This window comes from Micromys minutus, assembly GCF_963924665.1.
Source record: "Micromys minutus genome assembly, chromosome: 7".
In the NCBI taxonomy this organism is placed as follows: Eukaryota; Metazoa; Chordata; class Mammalia; order Rodentia; family Muridae; genus Micromys; species Micromys minutus.
Genome location: NC_137976.1, coordinates 56,758,419 through 56,770,679, shown reverse-complemented (window position 1 = coordinate 56,770,679; position 12,261 = coordinate 56,758,419).

The following is a 12,261-nucleotide window of genomic DNA, read 5'->3' as shown; positions in this document are numbered from 1 at the left end:
CTTGAGGTACTAGTTCAATCCCTTGTATCCCTTGAACACAGCCATAAAACCTAGAAATTTTGTTCAAAACTTCCCCTGCCCTTTCTTATTGGTCTTGACCTTGACCAGGTTGCTTAACCACCTCGCCCGGTAGTAGCTTCTAAAATCTTCATTCTAGGAGGGATTCAGCCCAGTACCATAGAGATGGACCACCTCACAGATAGACCAGGAATCTGAACAGATCAGGATTGGTGGTTCTCCTACCCAGTCTCTTAACAGTAGATGGTAAATCTCCTTGTCCAGTCATGTCTACAGTAAGCTGTCCATTTTTGGACAATTAAAATCATTAGAGATGGAGAGTTGTTATTCAGTACTTGGGATTCTATTTCCCAAGTGCCCTGCATCATTGAAAACTTTGACTACATAAACCTCCCCCATCTTTGTTTTCTGAGTTGTCTGGAGTCACAAGAGTGTGTGAACCTTAGAAAGTAGCCGATGAGTCTTACCCTCTTATGTGCCCCTTCATTATATTCATTGTAAGGATTCATTTTGAACTGACCCAAATTTTGAAATATGCTTCTGTGACATAACTTTCTTAAAAAATCTTTATTTTTGAGACAGGGTCTTAAGTAAGAAAGTCTAGCTGATAAGGAACTCACTATTTAGATCAAGGTAGTCTTGAACTCACAGACCTCCATATGCCTCATACTTCTGATGTGTTGAGATTAAAGGCAAGCACCACAACACCTGGCTGACATCTTTTGAATGTCATCATCGATTCCTCTGTAGTTTGCCATCCAATAAAGAAAAGAAGTTTCGGAAAAGCCAAGCCATGGTTCTTGCAGAGAATGTTTGAGAAGAATGAAATATTGAAGATGATGAACTCTATGGGGAATGAGAAGGAGGTCTATGCCACACTGTCTTCTGTGTGTGACAAGGCCACATACACAGAACTCACAGACACAGCCCCCTTACACAAGAACTCACTTGCAGCTGTGGTCACCTGTACAAGATCAAGTCAACAGGATCAGTCAGCATTACAGCAGCCAGCAGTAACTGGAAAGAACATCACAGTAGGAAGAGACTGAGGAATTAGCAGGGGGAGTGGGAGCGGAGAGTTGGAGGAATAAATGTAATTGACAATACTTTGAGAGAGAGAGAGAAAGAGAGAGAGAGAGAGAGAGAGAGAGAGAGAGAAAGAGAGAGAGGGAGGGAGGGAGGGAGAGAGGGAAGGAGGGAGGGAGGGAGGGAGGGGGGAGGGAGGGAGGGAGAGAGGGAAAAGTCACAGTGGGCTAAGGCAAGAGGCCAGATTTTGCAGTCACAAAACATATGACTTGGCTTTCAGGCCATTAAAGTGTGAGCTAGAAGCTGTGGCTTTGTTTCAGGTTGGTTCTGAAGTATTTTTGTGAGTATGGTCATAGCTAAAGCCTTGACATCCCTAGCATTTTAACTGACTCGGTGTTTCGATTGGTTTTAATATCATTTTGGAATCTAGAAATTCCAGAAGTCTAGAAAATTTTAGATGAGGCCAGCATCAATTTTATCAAGACATGTCAGGCTCCTCTCTATTCAGACTCTGCACACTTGACACTGCAAAACAGAGATACTCCATCTTGGGTTCCTATCATATTGGCAGAAATGCTAACTCCCACCTACCAGTGTTCCTATGGTAACACACTGCTCATCCAACTCCTCCTTGTCCCCCTTGTCCTCCTTCTCCTCCTTCTTCTCTTTCTTCTACTTCTCCCATTCCTACTCTTCCTCCTCTCCTCTTTGCTTCTTCTGTTGAAACAGAGTTTCTCTGTGTAAATTTGGCAATCTTGGAACTCACTCAAGAGACCAGGCTAGCCTCGAACTCATAGAGCTCTGCCTGCATCAGTCTTCTGAGTGCAACAACACCATCAGGCAATCTCACCTTTCTTAAGAGCATGGCTGTGTTTATTTTGTATTCATTTTTGCTTCGGAAGAACTGTTATCTTCTCGGATCCTGGAGTCTAGAGCAATACTTGGTAGACAAAGTCATTGCTCTGCCCTTCTCCATCAGTGATGTGAAGACAGTACTTTGGAGGAGCCACCCTGGCTGTACCTTTCTCATTGCTGCCCTGTGCCTGGCACAATGACCATGGCTAGAGAAACGCTCAATAAAAATATCTACTGACTACAGATGTGCAGTCAAGATCTCCATCTGGAACGGGCTCTAGGCCTGCCCAACAGAACTCCCATCTAGTGTGGTAAGCAGGAAGTGAGCTCTCTCTAAGCCTGTTTGAAAAAGAAGATGGTGATGGAGGACAGGCAGAGATGGGCTCTGCTCCCTGAGTCACGTCTGTGAGAGGGTTTCTTACTGGCCTTATAAACTGAAGTTCCTTTTAAAAATTAGCTGAGGCTCTGCCTCCTCTCTAATGATTTTTAAATCAAAGCTAACGATTTAGATGAAGCCCATCTTTTTATACACTGATAAAGACACTGAGGTCTAGAGAGACAGTGTCTTGCTCAAGGTCACATGTAGCCAGTGGCAGAGCAGGGGGAGCACAGGGTCACCCGACCCTGTGAGTTCTCTTTCCATACCATCTTATCTACCCTGCTCAGTAGATGGTTGACAATGAATTGAGGGAAGTTAATCTCTCTGTCTTCACTGTGAGGCCACCTAAAACCAAGGTGTTCTGAGTCGGTGAGTGACATTTGCTTCCAGGTCTGTGTTGAACTTGGCACTTGTCTCAGAAAGGCTGGAGGCAGCCATGGCCTTCCAGTGAAACCCTCTGATGGTACAGATATCTGTCTTACACAGGGAAAGGGCATTAGCCAGTAAACACATCAAGGCTTCCCTTGCCCTCAGGACCTGTGTGGATCTCACACTTCAGAGAGGAAGATGAAAGAATGGAAAGTGGCTGCCATCCCAGCATGAAGAATGACTTGGGGGAAAAACCTTGTCCAGTAGAGATGGCTGAGCTGGGCCTTGGAGGCCAACACCTTAGTTTCCACTTTTTTTTTTTTTTTTGATAAGGACAGCTATTTTATTGAGCTGGAATTGGCTTATAAGAAAATGTTTATCTTGTTAACTTTGACATTTTGATATATGCTCACATATTCCGCAGTTTGCTAAAAGTGTGCACTCTTTCTGCTTTAAGCACAACTGTCTATTATTTCTGTGAATGGGGAAGGGGTGGGCATGCAGTGAGGTCAAAAGACAACTTTGGGAAGCAGATTCTCTACTTCCACTGTGGAATCCAAGATCAAATGTGAGTTGTCTGGTTTTACTGGTCAGTGGACTGAGCCATATCCCCGTTCCTCGTGTCCTTTTAAAAGTCCCCGTCACAAGTCTCCACACTGCCCGTTCCCAAGCAATCAGCAATCACTGTCCATCTGTCCATCTCACACAGATGGACTCATGTGTGTCCCTCGGCAAAGTGAGCCTCCTCTTACTTGATCTGTTTTGAGGTTCACTCAAATAGCACCACCTCATTCTTCACCCCTGTAGTATTTTATGGAATAGATATGTCTCAGTTTGTTGACCTGCCAAGGTACATCAGGCTGTTTCATGTTTTAGCTATAAGTGCTGACAGTGCTTACCTCTAGTCTTCTTACGTGAATACCCAGGAGTAGGAAGGCTGTAGTACACGGGGCAGGGAGGAGTCTGTGATATTTATTTTCAGCTATCGTACGGAATAATAGGTTCCATTGTGCCTATTTGTATACCTATGCAATTGCACATTGTTCTTATTCATCCCCACATGTCTACAGTTTTTGTTACTTAAACCTTATCTTCCAGTGGTCCTAACAACTTGACTTTCTTGCCAAGGTTTGCGAGTTCTAGCCTCTCTACATCTTGGCTAACAAAAATGCACTAATTGTAAAAGGGACAGACAGAAGCTCCTAGTTTTTCATTCCTTCCCTCTAACAAGTTACCCATGTGCTCTATAACAACTTCTTCCCTTTGGAAAAGGTTTATTCTTGTTCTGTAAATATAGCATACCAACTTTGTTCACAGTGTTTGTGATGTGCTTGGTGTTGTAAGTAATCTAGGAGTGCTTACAGTAGGTTGTGCATAGCTTATGTGCAGATACTGTGCGGGTTAGTCTAAATGTGTGCACTGGTGAGGTCCTAGATGTTGTCCCTTCCTGACTTGAAGGGCCAGCTGTACTGTTGGAAAATTCTGGATACTAGTTTTTTCTGTCTCTCTTTGTGTCACTGGCTGTCTTTCTTTGTTTCTAGATTTTGAATATTCCATAAAGGTCAACTTATTAAACTGTTTCATTGGATTCTCATTCCACTTCCCCTCCCCACTCAGTGTGATTTTGAATCACTTGTTAAAGGCCTTGCTCAGTTTGTGGCTCTCTTGTAAGTGGTGGAAACATAGGGTTAGGGGCCTAGTGAGAGGAAGCTGAGTGTGAAGAGCTACAATGCTTTTTTCTGGCTTTCACAAACTAACTACTTCTGCTTCGATCCATTCATTGTACAGCCACTGACCCAAACAAACCAAATCAGGTGATTATGTGCTAGAATAAGATTCTCCTCCCTTTAATTTGATTATCTTCATTACTTTGTGATGGTGACAAAAAGCTGAGTATGAGTGTATGTGACCAACATGTCCTTTCTGGTTACAGCTTACCTCCCTACTGTTGTAATGGGTGCTTTGGATGAGAAGGAATTTCTAATCCTGATTTCTGTCCCTTAGTGGTTATTGTCTATACCATGTTTTAAAAATATTTGCTTTCCATAAGGTTCTGGAATATGTCTTCCTACGGTTTCTTATACTTGCTTTCTGGGCCTAAGCTTTTACATTAAATATGTAGCTCAACTGAACTTATTTTCTCGTGTGTATGGTGTGATGCATAGAGGAGTGCTAGAATTTTTTCTTTAGTCTTACTTTATAGGTAGCTGAGGTTCCTGTAAAGCTGTAAAGCCTCAGCATTCCTTACTGAAAAGGAAAGAACCACAGAAAGGAACCCTTTCTTGTGCATTAGTGTTTGTGTATGCCATCCTTAAGATCAGATTGGTGGGTCTATGACGTGGGCAGTACTATCCTCCCCATTCACCCTCCAGGACCTGAGGACACCCCAGAAGGGGAAAAAATCCAACTTTCCAGAAAGTTCTGGAGTAAGGCAAGTGGAAGGCCTCTCCTGGGCTCCAGAGAAAGGTGTAAATACCGGACTTCTCACCAGGGTAGATTTGGGGCTGCTAGAACAAAGCTGTGATGTTTGATTTGCCCACTTCTGTAGGTGTGTTTGTGCTCAGCTGTTTTCCTGCCCCAGTTGCTAAACTGTGGTGGAGGGGAGAATCCACCACACACCCTCAACATGTGTGTGTGTGTGTGTGTGTGTGTGTGTGTGTGTGTGTGAGTGGAGGGGACCCCTTTGAGATTTGTGTGGCTTGGCTGGAGTAAGGCTGAGGGATGCAAAAATGTGACAGCACCCTGTGTGATGTGATAACAGCCTTAGGCAGCAGTGAATTTCAGCACTTAGGCAATCGCCTCTTCTTTTCACATGCAGAGTCAGTATTTTCTAGATTAAAACAAAAACTTGTTAAACCACAAGCATCACTCTTCCTACGTGTCTTCCTGGCACCCACTCCTACCTATTCCCGAAGTTTGAAATTGTCAAGGATGATGTCCAGGAAAAGGAGGCAGATGTATAATATGGAGAAAACAGGGTTGGGTTAATTAATTCCACAGAAGAGTTGAAATCTAAAAGATGCATTTAATGATTATATGTATTTATATTAAAATGTCTCTAGACTGTGCTCAGTTTAGAGACTGTATTTACAGAAGACACCCCACCCCCAGTATAAAGTACAGATGGAATTTACAGCACTATGAGCAGAATCATGGCATCCTGAGCACTGGGAATTCCCTTGAAAAATGTTTTTCCTGACTTCTTTGGCCACCAAAAACTTCTGAAACTGGAAGAAAAACTTTTGTATTGCAAGAAGTAAGAGTGTCTATGCAAGATGAGGCATGATCCTCTATAGAGCGTTCTGGCTTTTTCTTTAAACTCAGCTCTGTCATGTGAGAGGTGAGACTCAAGGAACTTCATAGAAGGCTGAGTTAATGAACCTAAAGCTTGGGCTGGAGAGATGGCTCAGCGGTTAAGTGCACTGACTGCTCTCTCTAGAAGAGAGAACTCCTGAGTTCAATTCCCAGTAACCACATGGTGGCTCACAACCATCTGTCCTGGGTTCTGATGCCTTCTTCTGGTGTGTCTGAAAACAACAACAGTGTGCTTATAGATAATACAAAAAATAATTCTTAAATAAAGAAAACAAACAAACAAAAACCCAAAGAGCTTCAGAGTTTACAAGGGTTAGCACTGAAGCAAGAAGGGACTAGAATGTTCTGGACTCTGAACTGACCACCATAACTGAGGAGCTTGTAGATGAGGCAGCCAAAGCCAACAAGTCTATGATTCTATTTGTAGGCACACCATTTGCAGTATAGGCATTTTGTTTTTTAAATACATATTTTTACATGTATTTGTTGTTCATGTACGTGCATACGCTCTTGTGCTTATGTGGGTGTGTGTGTGTGCCTGTGTGTGTAGGTCACAGGATAATTCGTGGGAATAGGTTCTTTCTTTCCACCATGTGGGTTCAGAGATTGAACTCAGGTCTTCTGACTTGGTGGCAGGTAAGTCATGTTATCATCGCAAACCTTTTCAATCATCAAATTTTTAGCAACCTATAGCTTTCCTTAATTCAGAGAGCAAAAGTGGTAAAAATCAACTGGAGTCACTTTGGTTAAACCCTAAACAGATAAATAAGTAAGAGAATCTGGAAGGCATTGCTGAAGGAATCTAAGCTTATAATACCATAAGCTAGAACATTAATCTTGTGCAGAGACTATCAAAAAGCTCCCTTCTATAAGGACTATCTATCTATTAACTACCCTTCTGACACTTGGACTGTGTGCTGGCCAGTTTTATGTCAACCTGACACACAGACTAGAGTTATCTGAAAGGAGGGAACCTCAATTAAGAAAATGTCTCCATAAAATCTGGCTGTAAGGCATTTTTTCTAATTGGTGGTTGATATAGTGGGGTTATCCCTGGGTCCTGGGTTCTATAAGAAAGCAGGCAGAATAAGCCAGGGGAAGCAAGCCAGTAAGCAGCACCCTTCCATAGCCTCTGCATCAACTCCTGCCTCCAGGACCCTGTCCTGTTTGAGTTCTTGTCCCTCAGTGATAGACAGTGATGTGGACATGTACGCCAAATAAACCGTTTCTACTCCAACTTGCTTTTTTAGCCATGCTGTCTCATTGCAGCAGTGAAAACCCTAAGTAAAACAAACGGACACCACCCATGTTATTAATTCTCACAGACAAGAACTATCATTTCAAAATAGCTTATGCAATACTGTCTGCTTTACCTTAAAAAAAAAAAAAAAAAACCTCTGTCCTCCACCTTGAATATGTGGGGTCTACTCTATGGCCTGGTATGTCCATTGTTTTATTCCATCCTTAGCTATCTTTGGATAATCTTCCTATTTGTAATTTAGGTTAATGAGAGTGCAATAGAAATTATTTTCTTTCTGCTTTTCCATGGGTCAGTAGAACCAGTATTTCCAATAATCCCACTGTTTGCTGAGGTTATCCCAAATAATCCACAGAAGCTTCTATGAACTAGAGATCATTCAGACTTTGGCTCAGCAGCCTGACCTATGAGTTGAGTTGTGGTTTTGCCAGTACATGAGGAAAGGGAGTGAACTAATCCATGATGGATGTTCAAGTGCCCTGTCATACTGAAGTTGACATAGCCAATTTTTATGACTAATTGGAAGTGCAAGGGTGGAGTGGAGTTATGCAACCAACATTACTGGATCTATCACTGGAAGATTGTAAATTTTCCAGACGTAGGCACTTTCCAAAATAATCAAGCCAGTTTATACACTGTGGGAAAAATGGGCCTAAAGATTTACACAGCTTTATGAAAATTTATTTAAAGGCTTCTCTTATTTTTAAAAGTATTTTATTTTGTATATGTGTGTGCGTGTGTACCACCAAGTGCCTATGGAGGTCACAGGATAACTGCAGAAGTCAGTTCTCGCCTTCCAGTGTGTGATTCCCAGGGATCGAACTCAGATCACCAGGTTTTGAGGCAAATACCCTATACCTGTTGAGCCACCTCAGTGGCCCAAAGGCTTCCTGATAAATGTTAAGTTATGAGTTTGTCTGTCATATGGATCAATGTGTTCCTGGGTAGACACTGCCTGCATCAGTGTGAGCTGAGATGCTGCGGCAAGGCAGACTCCTGAGGGGCGTTTCAAACGTGCGTCCTTATGATTCTCAGCTATATTACTCTTTGAAATGCAGCAACTCACAATTTGGTATCCTAAGCCTATGGTAGGTAGGTGGAGGGGTGGGGTGTGTGTGTGTGGAAATGTAGAAACCAGGAATGGTCTATTACTACATAGACACTGTTTCTAAAAAGAGAAAACACAGGAAAGTGGCCCAAGGAATGAGCTAGGACAGATGTTGGCAGTACCTGCCAGTTATACCAAGAGGATATAGGTCAGTTCTGGTTCATGTAATGGGCTAGTCCTTCCAGTTTTTGTCCTAGCCCAGTGCCGTGGGACCAGTTCCAACTGAGGATTCTGTGCCTATGAGGGTACAAGTCTACAACCAACAGGGTGTAAATTAGATGTAAGGATTGCCACATTGTCATCCAGAAGCCAATCTGTTTCCATAAATGTGTGCAATGGGATGCGTCACTTAAAAATAAAATAAAATAAAATAAAATAAAGAGCCAAATCTACTCAATATGTCTCCATAACCCATAGCCTGTTGTTACCTTCTGGGTCATGTCTAATTGCTTTTAGACCTTTTGGCTAAGGTCAAGTATCTGTGCCACTTCCATCTTAACCCCATCTTTAATGGTCCTTTTCCCTTGCCCTGACCCAGGCAGTGGGAAGAAAGACAGAGTTAAAAACTCAAACCCTTCTCTCCTTAGACCCATACTGCATCCGTACAGAGAGTGGGCGATCTTAGCCTTGCCCTGCAACAGTAGTCAAAGCTTGCACAATGTGGAAAGCCTAGAAAACTCCAACTTCAAAGCTGTTGCACAGATACCCCGGGGCAGTGTTGTCAGGAATGGCTCATTCCTCATTCTTTCATGAGGTCTTTCTTCCTCAAGTCATTTGCTACTCACAACTCATCCTTACTCACTCTTCCTGGCTGCATATCATGTTTCTAACTCCCCCAGAACCCACACTTTCTCATAGACTTAAAAGCAGATATTTCTCTATGTCATGGGTGCCTCTGCTACCCATCAGATCTATTTTAAATTCCGAGAATACGGTTCAAGTACTCAAGGGTCATTTTTAACCAGCGATCCCTCAGAAACTTTTCCCAGCTGACGTAGTACCTCTTCCTTGGTTCTACCTTTGCCCCCAACACCTCACCCCCACCACAGAATCTCTCCCGCCCAGCCCCTGCTCAAGGATAGCATCCTTCCTCTTCCTTCAAGTTACATCCCATTCAGCTTGCTTTCTAATCCAACACTTCCCATATGTTCTCTGTTTTCCCCAAATCTTGGCTCACACCATGAGTGCCCTATTACCTCATTCATCCCCTGTAATTTTCTGACTATTACATGTATCTCATCTCTAGGAACCGACTTCAATCTCTTCCACACTGATTGCTGTCTGGATTGTTTCTCCAGCCAAGCTCAGAGACTATCAACACCACAGTTGCTCAGCAAACATATGAGCCAGTTCACAGATCTACCACTGTCTTATGGGAAATATTGGCCCATGTGAATTTTTGGAATTCTCGAAGGCCACTGGATAAACATGTGTTAGTCATGTTTTCAATTTTGCAGTTGAGAAAAACTAGAATCAGAGTTCACAAAACTTGTTAGTTGGAGATGCAGCTGTCAATTAATTCATTAACTAGTTAATGTTTGAAACTATCTTGTTATGTAGCTTATAGCTGACCTTGAAGTTGAAACAACCCTCCTGCCTCAATGTCAAATGCTGAGATTATAGTCACGTGCTGTCCTTGTAAGTGGAAGTTTGGTAGTCCATGCCAGTGGTGTGTGTGTGTGTGTGTGTGTGTGTGTGTGTGTGTGTGTGTGTGTGTGTGTGTGTCCCTACAGGTCTCCAGGCAAGGGAAAGACCTTGTAAAGAGATAAGAATGAGAACCCAGTTGACTTTGTCAACCTGGATCAGGCTTCAGGGAGTCTAATGCCAGGTGGCTCATTGTCAGCATATTTAAAAAACAGCACAATGTGGGAAAAGGTTTCCAGGCAACAATTAGTCCAATCCATCGAATTCTGGATGCACAATACAGCTTAATGTGTGACTACATAGAAACTCCTACAAGACCGTGAGCGTAGGTTCTCTAGATAAACGGCCTAGGATCCAGTGTGGTCTCTGATCCACAGCATAGAGGCCAACAGGCCGTAAAGTACAAGCTATCTCCCCTAAGGATGGGTAATGGTCTAGGGAGGGAAAAGTCTGGAATAATCATTCTGGGGGATTTGAGTGAGGCCTGCCTCTATAGCAAAGGTGGGTGAGGTCTGTTTCCACAAATAGCTTAAGACTACCAGGTCTTAAACAAAATCCACTCCTAGCTTTCTGAGCATTAAAAAAAAAAAAAAAAAAAAAACCCAAAAACAGGAATTTTATCTCCTTCACTGAGGAAGAGGCCCTGTGTATATAACATTTCTGGTTCCCTGGGTTTCTGTGGATGCAAGAACATTTGTGTTTCCAACATCTGTATATAGGTTTCCCTTAAGCCAGGGGTTGGGGAATTTGGTTCAAGTTGATACCCTCATAGGATTATTGCGATCAAAATAGTTTTTAAACATGGAGCATAAGTTTGTGAGATTTAAAAAAAATGGATACTTAATTATTTTTCAGTAAGAACATATGAGAGGGGATAAGAAGGCTTATGTTTATGGGTTTAAGTTTATTTCCATTCTCAAAGGGAAGGTTTGCTGAGGGTGGCTAGCATTGTAGTCAATGGCATGAGTTCAAAACCGGAATGGCAGAGTTCATGGCTCTGCGCAGCTTTGCAACCCTTAGGAAGCATCTCTGCCTTTTGACCATACATTTCTGTCTATAAAATAGAGATTATGATAAGTACCTCACAGGGTGTAAGAATTACATGGGAAATTGATATAGAGTAGTGAGTTTGATGTGTACCACTCATATGGTCATCCTTACATACGTGGAGAGTAGCATGATTTTATTTCCATATACGGCTTTGTCTTGGCACTGACAGACTCTCATGAAGCCCAGGTTGGCATCAGACTGGCTGTGTAGCTGAGCTGGCATTGAACTCCCGATCATCTCTGCATTTACCTCTCATGTTAGGATCACAGATATGTACCATCATGCCCGGCTTTCTCGGGATATCTGCAGACAACAGCAGTTACTCCTGCACCCGCGCGTTCATCGCCTCTTGAAAGGCCTGGAACGCAAGGAGAAATGAGGAAGTAAAGCAGGACAGGGGGATGCCTTGGTGCTTTTTGAGGTCTTGAATTTTTCATTGTTTTGAAATATTTGAAGTGTGTGATAGAAAATGTAACCGGAGCAGGCTGGGCTCCTAGGTTTCTTCTTCCTTCCTTTCCCAATTCTAAGATGTGGAACTCAGAGATGGTGCTCCGTAGATTATGCTGAGTGCTCGCTCTGTGGCAAGGCCTGCTCCTTTTCCTTTCATGGTCCGTGCCTTGGTCCTTGGCAGACAAATGTTATCCTGCGCCCTCTGCTCCTTTCCTATTGCACTCCTCCTTTGCCCCTCCCATCCCATCCCCCACATCCCTCCCCGTCCCCCTCCCCCCCAGCCCCCAGCTGCCTTTCTCCTCTGCCACTCTCTTTAGTGCATTCTTCTTACAACAGCCAAGGTTTCCTTCTTAAATGCAATTCTGGGGACTGGCAAAGAGTACTGTCGGGAGAACATTTGCCTAGCATGAAAAAAAGCCCAGGGTTTGATCCTCAGCACTGTATTAAATACATAAGAGAAAGCGAATCTTGTCATATCATTTTCTTTTTTTCTTTTCTTTTTTTTATAAAACAACTTTATTTTACAAAACAAGGATAAATGTACAGATTTTAAACATTTTTTGCTTAAAATTATACATTTTTTGTCAGTACTTTTTTCAGATTTTAACATAATTTTTACATAAAACTATATGAATATATTTTTTAGTCAGTACTTGATATTTTTCAAGGTTTGATTGTATGCCTTGAAAACTTAATAGTTACAATGAGCAAAAGTACATGTAAAACAAAATGTAACATGGAAATAGTTAAAGTTTTCTTGTTTTGTAAATATTTTTTTTGTTTTGTTTT